The following is a 9,707-nucleotide window of genomic DNA, read 5'->3' as shown; positions in this document are numbered from 1 at the left end:
GGTGTGTTATACTGTATTATCTGTGTATTAGATCGCATGTAAACCACATATAACCTTGCAGTTATAACTGAGTATGATTTGAAGGTTTGCTGAATATGCATAATACATTGTTTAAGCTGATCGGGTTACATGATGTATTTTGTCAATGAATATAAGGGCGGTTATGGGCCCTGTGGAAGCTGGCATGTTTAGCTCACATGAAGATTTGATTGCTATACATATCTCCTATCTTGTAAGGATTGAGGATTTCATTTCCACCAATACAGACAGGAAAAAGTAATACACCAGCAGTGTCAGACTGGAACAGTGGGGCCCACCAGAGGTTTCCTGTACCCCTATGGTCCAGTCTGACCCTGTATACTAGTCATAACTCAGATAGATATGGATTTCTATAAATAGATTAAGGAACTCGCAAAGGGAGGTATTTGTGTTTAACCCATTTATTCAATTCTGTAACAGATATATAGGTAACACAGGTGTGAACCCTAGAATCAGGTGATGTATTGCTAAGCAGGGTATGATTAATTGGATCATATGGCAGGTTTGCAATGAGTCCTGTAATAATCATTCTATATATATTGGTAAGCAGAATGGAGTTATAAAAGACTGAATCGCAGGTGGGCAAATTCTGTAATAAAGGTAAACAGGTCATGTGGTAAGTATATATGACTGCAGTAAACAAGGAGACGTCCTTATGGTACTTAATACAGGTGATAATGGGTTTAACTTTTATGCTTATAACCAAGTTTATGGTATATGCAATTGTTCTTAAGACTGTATATGGTATAATATGGGTTGAAAACAGACAGGTGGTGTAAAATCCTTCTCATTTTAAAATCCCAGATGTATACAGGTAAAAGTATAATGGTATATAAATATGTATAGCAGAGTAAAGGATTCTAAAATCCCCTAGTGGTAATAAGTAAGTATTGCAACCCCTGACAAAATTCATAGGAATTGGAAGATGGGTGTACAAGGTTTGTTTTTTTTTTTTTTTTTGTAGGATCTTGGAAATATATTAATAGCTGAAAATACTATATATATATATATATATATATATATATATCCCATGAAGTAACGTATGTGGTAAAAAACATCTAAACTGTTGTAAGTGGTAACTATTCAAAAGGATAGTTTGTTAATAGTTTATAGAGATCCCCAATTGATTGTTGGTAGCAGACACAAACATGATATTTTTGTGTCTATATATATCCCTGTAAACCTAGTTAAATTGTGATGTAAGTATTAAAAGACAACCCTATGTTGGAGGTTATTCACCAGAACAGAGGGATAGCCATAGATCATGAAATATGGATATGATCACACTGTTTTGAAATTGTTGCAGTGACAATAACCCATCGGAATGTAAGTTTTTCCCAAAAACACTTGTTGCAATTTTGCTGTATTACCTCTAGTGGCCAGTAGGGACATTCACAGGTCCTAGGAGGAGAAGTAGTAGAAGGGGAAATACACATCCATTTCCCAGCAGAGGTGGTAATGCCTGGAATTACTAAGGGTTTTCAATAAAAAAAAATTACATTTAATGTTGCTTTAAATTAGTCATATATTTAAACAGGTTCCACAGGATGATTTTCTGTTATTACTAAATTAATTTGGTATATCTCTTAACAGCTTGTATGTTTAGAATAGATAAGAATTAGTTACATATTGACATGCCCGTATTATGTATACTAACATTTCTTTCTATTTTCTCTGAACATCGGAATGCAGGTCAAAGTGTATAAAAGAGCCCAAGACTTCTCTTATTCTCCTCAACAATTAATACACAGATTATTGTCAGGAGAAAAGGGGGGGGTGTTATATGGGTATTTGAAGGTTGGAAATTTAGAATTTCCCAGATTAGGGATATTTTTTTTTGAGATTTTCATTGGAAATGAGAAAAACAAAGGCATTGTAGGATCTTGGATGCCACCTAGTGGAGGAAACAATGTAAAGTTGAGTCTGTAACACTCGTCAATGTTAATGATATGTGATTTTTGGAAACTTCAATATGGAGTAGACAAATTCTAAATTATAACAATGGGTGGTGAGGGACCGCTAACTCATGGAGAATCTGTTTTTCGTCCATGTTGGCAAATCAAGTCAACAGCAGGATACCTGAAGACTGCAGATGGGTCGGATGGAAGACAAGACGTCAGATTTGGTAGGAAAGATGGAGACATTCAAAAGTACTGATATCTTTCTTATTTAGGTGCTGATGAGGCCTAGCGGCAGACAGATAATATTCCTGGTAGATGACTCGGACGGGACACAGTTTGGAAAGATGGGATACAGATCATCCAAAACAGATGTCCAAGATGACAACACTCCAGAAGCATGCCCTCAACCTAGTTGGCGAAGATAACGTCATAGGAACAACTATAGGCTTTTGATTCCAAATGTTAAAAAAAATGACATACACTCAAACAAGGGTTTTTTTTTCCATCTACATATGCGAAGCAGGAGAGGACCGTTACTTCTCCACCCTTTCATTACTTTTTATTTCGAACTGTGAAAATTACATTGTTATGATTTTCTCCAAACTGAATTTTCTCTCTTTTACCACCTGCACGATCAACATACATAACACATGCGCTAATATGATGATGAACTGCATTATAATCTGAAATTGAAAGTACCATCAGATAAAAATATGTGAATAGGCTTAGTCATATATAATTATATGTATTGTAAATGTTACATCAAACATCATAGATAATGTAGTCTCAATTTCCCCAAACATCCTTTGTAGGTTAGATGAATTCCCACATCCTACCAATGGTCCACTATAGATCCAGAGATTGCATATAAGGGTTGTTCTACCCTTTCCTGAGGCGCATTATTGACAGTTCAATGACCTATTAGTGTTATATCATCTAGAACATTAGATAATAATTTATAATGTCTGACTAAAAAATGTTAACAGAATATGATAGTGTTTTGTTTGCTATCAAAGGGTGGACTGTCAAAGTCAGATGATTGGATGGAATCAATTATACAATTATTATCTGTCGACACTATCGTCCCTTGTCTGATAGCATGTGAACGGCACGCTACTGCATGCCGGTGTGAATTCAACACAATTACATGCAAACGCACACACATATACGCGCACACATATATGCACCCACACAGACGCACCCACACACACTCACTTATAAAAGTTTCCCACACATTATAAATAATAACCAGAGATACTAGTGGTATTGTTAGCTAATAAATACGATGTAAAATGTATTTATAAGATATCTAGTTTCAGAATACAGTGGACATGTCATGTTTGGTGTCATACTAAATCTCTGTTTATTTGCAGACATCCGTTTCTATCGGCAAAGAGATCGCACCGTGCGTACACTAGTTATGGATAATAGGGAGTTACTGATTAGAATGCTATTTTCTGTATGTAGTGTTGTAGCCAGTCTTTACTCGTTCTTCGGTGGAAAAACGCACAATAGAGACTGTTGGAGAACTGACCCATACCTCTGATGAGTATGACCAGACTGACTTGGAGCCGGGACAAATGAAAACCTGCCAACTGTGTCCTTTGTTTCCAATGTAAACTGAATTGTATATATGCCTGTGTCCTGAGTCCAGCATTTAGTCATCTCCATTTTGTGACCGCAGACTTCAGGACTAAATGACTGTATGCTGAATTCAGTACATTAGCTTATGTATGGACTTATACTTATTGTATATTTATTGCTTTTACTCTAATTGTTAAACTTCTATTGTGTTACTTTTTTATATAAAATAACTTTTTGTGCTTTGGAACCACACGATTAGACTGGTAAGCTATCATTATTCATTAGCGACTAAACGACATTCATACAACATAAATGATCCTTTGATGGTAATGTCAGTATAAAGGCTAGCTATCTAAATATGTAAACCTAAAGATATCTATAAAGGAGGTCGATGGGGTTAAGTAATGACAATTGTTAATTATCTATTCTGACTACAGCCCCAATTTACCTTTAGATATTTGGAAAGACAGCCTTTACAATAATATTACTAATGCAAAAATAGTATATATGTCTTCCATGTTTGTATGTGCCCTCAATGTCTGCATGCACCCACCCATATCTCTATGTTTTGTATAAAGCTCCCCCCTTCCTGTCTATATGTTCTGAATTTTGATACCCCCACCTATATGTCCTGCTTTGTGCTCCCCTTGTACGTCTTGCATTATTCACCCTCCATCTGTATGTTCTGTATTATACACCCCATCTGTATGTTCCCTTCCCCCTCTGAATAGACTAATGGATTTTGCCATTAATATACTCCCCCCTGTATTGGTAGTAATGTGCTCCCCCTATGTATTCCCAGTAGTGCCCCCCCTCCTTTTGTATTTACTGTAATGTGCCCCCCTGTATTCCCAGCATTGTGCCCCCCTCTGTGTATCCAGCAATGTAACCTCCCTCTGTGTTTGCAGCAGTGTGCTCCCCCTTCTGTCCCCAGCAGTGTGCCCCCGTTTACCCAGCAATGTAACCTCCCTGTGTGTTTCCAGCAGTGTGCCCTTTTCCTTGTTCCTAGCAGTGTTCTCCCCCTGTGTTCCCAGCAGTGTGCCCCTGTATTTACAGTAATTGGTCTCCCCCCCATATATTTAACTTACCTTCTTTGGTTCTCCGTCTGCTCCTCTCTGTCTCGGCAGCATGGCTGCTCCACCTCCACTCTAGTGTCCAGCCGTGCGGGTCTCTCTCCGCTCTCCACTGACAGCACTGCAGTAGTTAGCAATGTCACGACGTGATGACACCACGTCTGCGACATCACTTACAGAACAGATATCATTAGGGGAATCAGGGAAGCCAAGGACAGGGGATACGGGTGTGCCACTCGTGAGTTGTCCTTCGCGGCGGACACCCTGGAACTGCATTACTTTGTGGTTGTGGCAGAGAATCATAGTCGGTGCCAACTACACTGCCCTCCTACAGCCCCGGGAGGAGAGCAGGGGCGGGGAAAGGAGAGGAGGGCCCTGACCCATCTATTCTGGCAGAACCACCTCTTCTTCCTTACAGCCCCGGCAGTGCTGCTGTTACTATACTGTGTGTGTGTCCTCACTTCCCTGCGACTGCCAGCAGCAACAGGTCACACACAGCGCAGCAGGTTCTCTCCAGGGCTGGATTTTGGGGGGGCCCGACAATGGGCCTCCTGGGACCTGCCGGCCCTAGGCGGCCACCTAGGTTGACTAGCGGTAAATCCGGCCCTGGGCAGGTGAGCTTTAAACCAGTTAACATTTTTTCAGTTTACATTCTGTGATAGCAGCTACTGTACCAGATTTCCATAAGTATGACAGATAGTGTAGGATCTGCAAAGAAGTGGGGTCCCGTGATGTGGGCTGCAGGCTTAAATGCATTGATCAATCCATGAACCAAAACCCCATTATTTATGTATTATTGTGAGTGATTTAACAATGGTGAGTGCTGAGTTTTCTGTTTTCTGCTTGGGTGTTCCCGCCTGACTCGGATCCCACTGCGAGGCTGAACGTCATTATGCTGACGTCGGATTCTCATGAGAGTTCAGCTCTACATAAGCCGCCGAGCCCTGATATAATGCTTGCAGGCATGGAACAAGGAGTTCCGTGCTGCATGCATGAAGAAACAGAAGAATAAACCTGGGTTAAAAAAAAAAACGTTGTGACCCCCTCCCCCAAAAGAGCAACCAGCCCAGGGCTTTAGTAACCCAGTGCTGGTTGTGCAAAATATGGGGGACAAACGATGTAGGGGTCCCCCGTACTTAAGTACGGATGGTCGATATCGATATCGAACACCGCCCATGCATGCAGGCCAACCTGGTCGATATTGACCAGGTTAGCCTGGTTAAAATAGGGACCCACGATCATCGATCGTGGGTCATTATAGTTGTTTAGGGGGTTGGTGCATGTGCTGGATGTTCGATATCGAACATCCAGCACATGCAGGATGATCAGTATAAACATTGTCTTTACAGTAGAACTGTAGGTCCCAGCAAGCCTCCCCTGCATGCTGGTACTTGGAGAACCACAAGTACCAGTATGCGGGGCATTATGGGCCTGCTGGTACCTGTAGTTCACCTGTAAAGAAATGTTTAAATAAACACAATACACACACACCGGCATAGTAACGTTTTAATACATATATACATACACACTCACACATACTCACCTACATTACCTGGACTGGTCCACTTCTCCATGTAGGCCTCCATGGTCTTGGTAAAATTAAAAAATGAGTAACGCGATCCACGCAACAGGCAACAACAACGAGGGTTGTTACCTCCCGAATGAAGAGCTCAGAAGCGGCTTCTGCCTTTGTAGAGCTGTATCTGAGCGTCATTGGCTGAGAGAGGTCAGCCCCCGCCTCTCTCAGCCAAAGAACGGCTCCCTCCATTGAAGTCAATGGTTGGAGCGGCAGAATAAACTTTTGTAACCCTGCGGCTCTCCATTGACTTCAATGTAGGGAGCCATTCTTTGGCTGAGAGAGGCGGGGGCTGACCTCTCTCAGCCAATGAATGCTCAGATACAGCTCTACAAAGGCAGAAGCCGCGTCTGAGCTCTTCATTCGGGAGGTAACAACTATCATGGTTGTTCCCTGTTGCATGCATCGTGGTACTCGTTTTTTTATTTTACCAAGACCATGGATGGCTACAGGGAGAAGTGGACCAGTCCAGGTAATGTAGGTGAGTATGTGTGAGTGTATATGTATGTATGTATTAAAACTTTACTATCACAGTGTGTGTGTATTGTGTTTATTTAAACATTTCTTTACAGGTGCACTACAGGTACCAGCAGGCCCTTAATGCCCCGCATGCTGGTACTTGTGGTTCTCCAAGTACCAGCATGCGGAGGAGGCTTGCAGGGACCTGTAGTTCTACTGTAAAGACAATGTTTATACTCTTCATTTTTACACTACACTTACACTATCAACCCGCCACCCACCGCACAGGGGTGGTGGGCACAGCCCCGGGCTATGAGCCTAGGCCAGGGGTGCCCTGGAGAGGGGGACCCCTTTATTGGGGGGGTCCCCAGCTCCCCAGGGATCCCAGGCCTGGGCTGACTAGCGGTCAGGTTTAATGTTTTGGCTGAGGGGCCCGGTGAAAGGGTTCCCTTGGCTGTGGCATTAGCCCCCCGCTAGAAAAAGTCAGGTGCTGGTTCTGGATAATACAGGGAGATCCTGCGCATTTTTTCCCATTGTATTTCCAGAACCAGAACCAGATCAGAGCCCAGTGCTGGTTGCTCAAAGTGCAGGGGACCCCTATGTCATTTGTCCTCCGTATTTTGGCAACCAGGGCTGGTTCTGACTAGCCCGGTGCTGGTTGTACTTAAGTACGGGGGACTCCTACGTTGTTTATCCCCCGTATTTTGCACAACCAGCACTGGTAAAGCCTGGGGCTGGTTGCTCTTTTGGGGGAGGGGTCATGCCGTTTTTTGGGGTTTTTTACACAGGTTTTCATTTTTTAAACACAGCAGCATGGACGGGTCTCACTGATCCCATCCATGCATCTGTGTTTATTTTTTTACAGACAGATGCATGCATCACAGATATAGCTGATATGTTGATGTATATGAAAACAACAAGGCAGAACAAATACTTCCAAGCAAGGTGATAAGTTATTGCAGTGTCCAAGCAGGGAGTACAATGTGGAGTGACCAGGTTATGCAGACAGCAGGGAGTATATTTACTAAAGTGTGGCTAAGTGGAGTTGTTTCTAGCTATTATCTTCTAGAAGGTGCTAGATAAATGATAAGTAGAATCTGATTGGTTTCTATGGGCAACAACTCCACTTTTAAAAACCTGCACTTTAGTAAATATACCCCCTGGTCTTTTTGGAGTCTAACTCACAATTTTTGCTTAAACAATGTCCTTTTGACGCAAAGATGGCTTATACCCTCTGGTTTCCTTTGGTTTAATGCCGATGTAACACCAAAATTTTGTTTAAACTCCAAAAACACTTTGAAATATGCACACAGCCTCTACGGCAAACAGCCTATGAAATGATCATTTAGTACAGCTAACAGGCATGTGTTGCCAATGAGCGCTAACAACCCCCATACACAACCAATAGAATTGCTAGAAATAAAAGGTTAAATAAACAAACAAGGCAAAGCAGTTTACTATGTCACTGTAAGCTTAAATAAAGTCATGCGTTCAAACATACTATAATCTGCAGATGGTAGATATTGACAATTTATCTAAAATAATATGTTAGAATGAACATTTGCTCCAAATAAAATTCAATATTCTGTGTTGACTACCTATGCAAAAAAATTTTTTTCAAAGCAATCATTAGTTGCAATGCTCTGCAGCAGTGTTGATTTACCTGTAGATGACAAGGAGAAGGCAGAGTCAAATCACATTTGAAAAAAGCTGAAGATATAACTAATAACGCCAGTGTGATGCCGAAATTTAGTTTGCATTCCAAAAACAATCTACTTACAGCAAAATATATGGAACACCCCTACTCATAAATCTGTTCCACCCTCTTAATCACCCTCTTCTGCTGCACACCCTACACCCACTTGGCCTTCGTGACACAGTCCTGGTCCTTTTCCTACTTGTCAAACCACCTTGATATAGATAAATACAAAAAATAGAAGTGCTGATTGTTCAGATAAATTTATTTGAAATACACTTTAAATTTCTATTCAGTAAAATATTATTGCCGGCCGGAACAATACAAATCATCTAATCCACATATAACATGAGAATGTAATCACATGAGTAATGCACAATTAGAATATACAGCTTAACCTAGATATTATTATTTAATTAATATTTGTTCCAAAAAAAAATCAAACTTTGTGCACAGCTGCTGCTGGTACGAATGGCACTAAGGTGTCATGTTTTAGGTGGGCACAACTCTCAGCTGTCATGGAATCACAACAAATATCCTGATGCGCAAATCAGCACTGATCCGCCTAATTAGGGACAGTTGAGGGGTTTGCAGTATCTCATTTATAGCATTTGCAATTGACTTTTCAGAATATCTTGTGAAAATCGTCAGCATTGTAAATCTTTTATAAAGCAATCTAAAACTGTAAAATATTGACACAACAACTTTTCATTCATAACTCAAAAGCCTTATGGTCTCTCCTCACTTAACACCTCTTACTTCATGCCTGGAGAGTGAAGGAACCAACAACTAGGGATTATGGGGTCTATTTACTAAATTGTGGTAGGAGATAAAGTGAACGGTGATAAGGTACCAGCCAATCAGCTCCTAACTGCCATGTCACAGGCTGTTTGAAAAATGGCAGTTATGAGCTGATTGGCGGTTACCTTATAGTTCACTTTATCTCCTAACACAGCTTACACCTATACCTTTTACTCACACTTTCCAATGTCAACATGAGGCTGGACATGATCTTTCTAAAGCTGGGTACACACTAGGTCGACCTGCCGACCTAACTAGTGATTGGTAAGTGTATACACACTTACCAATCGCCTGCCCAATGTGCTGGGCTTGACAGTTTAAATTGCCCACCCAGTTGAGCTGTCATTCACTGCCTGGTCCCAACAGCATGGGACAGGCGGGGACCCAGCACGATCAGATATATCGGCCATCTGCTGGGCTGCAGAGCCGATTCAATATATCTGTGAACAACAGTGTTCATAGAAGGGGCTGGCTGGCAACTTTCAGCCTGGGGGGCAAACCAGAGCAAGTGGCCCTGCTTTTCTACCGGCGAGTGCAATTTTAAAAACGGGCATGACAATAATGTTGGGGGTGTGTAC

The sequence above is a fragment of the Taudactylus pleione genome, unplaced genomic scaffold (assembly GCF_031769625.1).
Source record: "Taudactylus pleione unplaced genomic scaffold, aTauple2 ptg001607l, whole genome shotgun sequence".
Lineage (NCBI taxonomy): Eukaryota > Metazoa > Chordata > Amphibia > Anura > Myobatrachidae > Taudactylus > Taudactylus pleione.
This window is presented reverse-complemented; position numbering follows the sequence as displayed.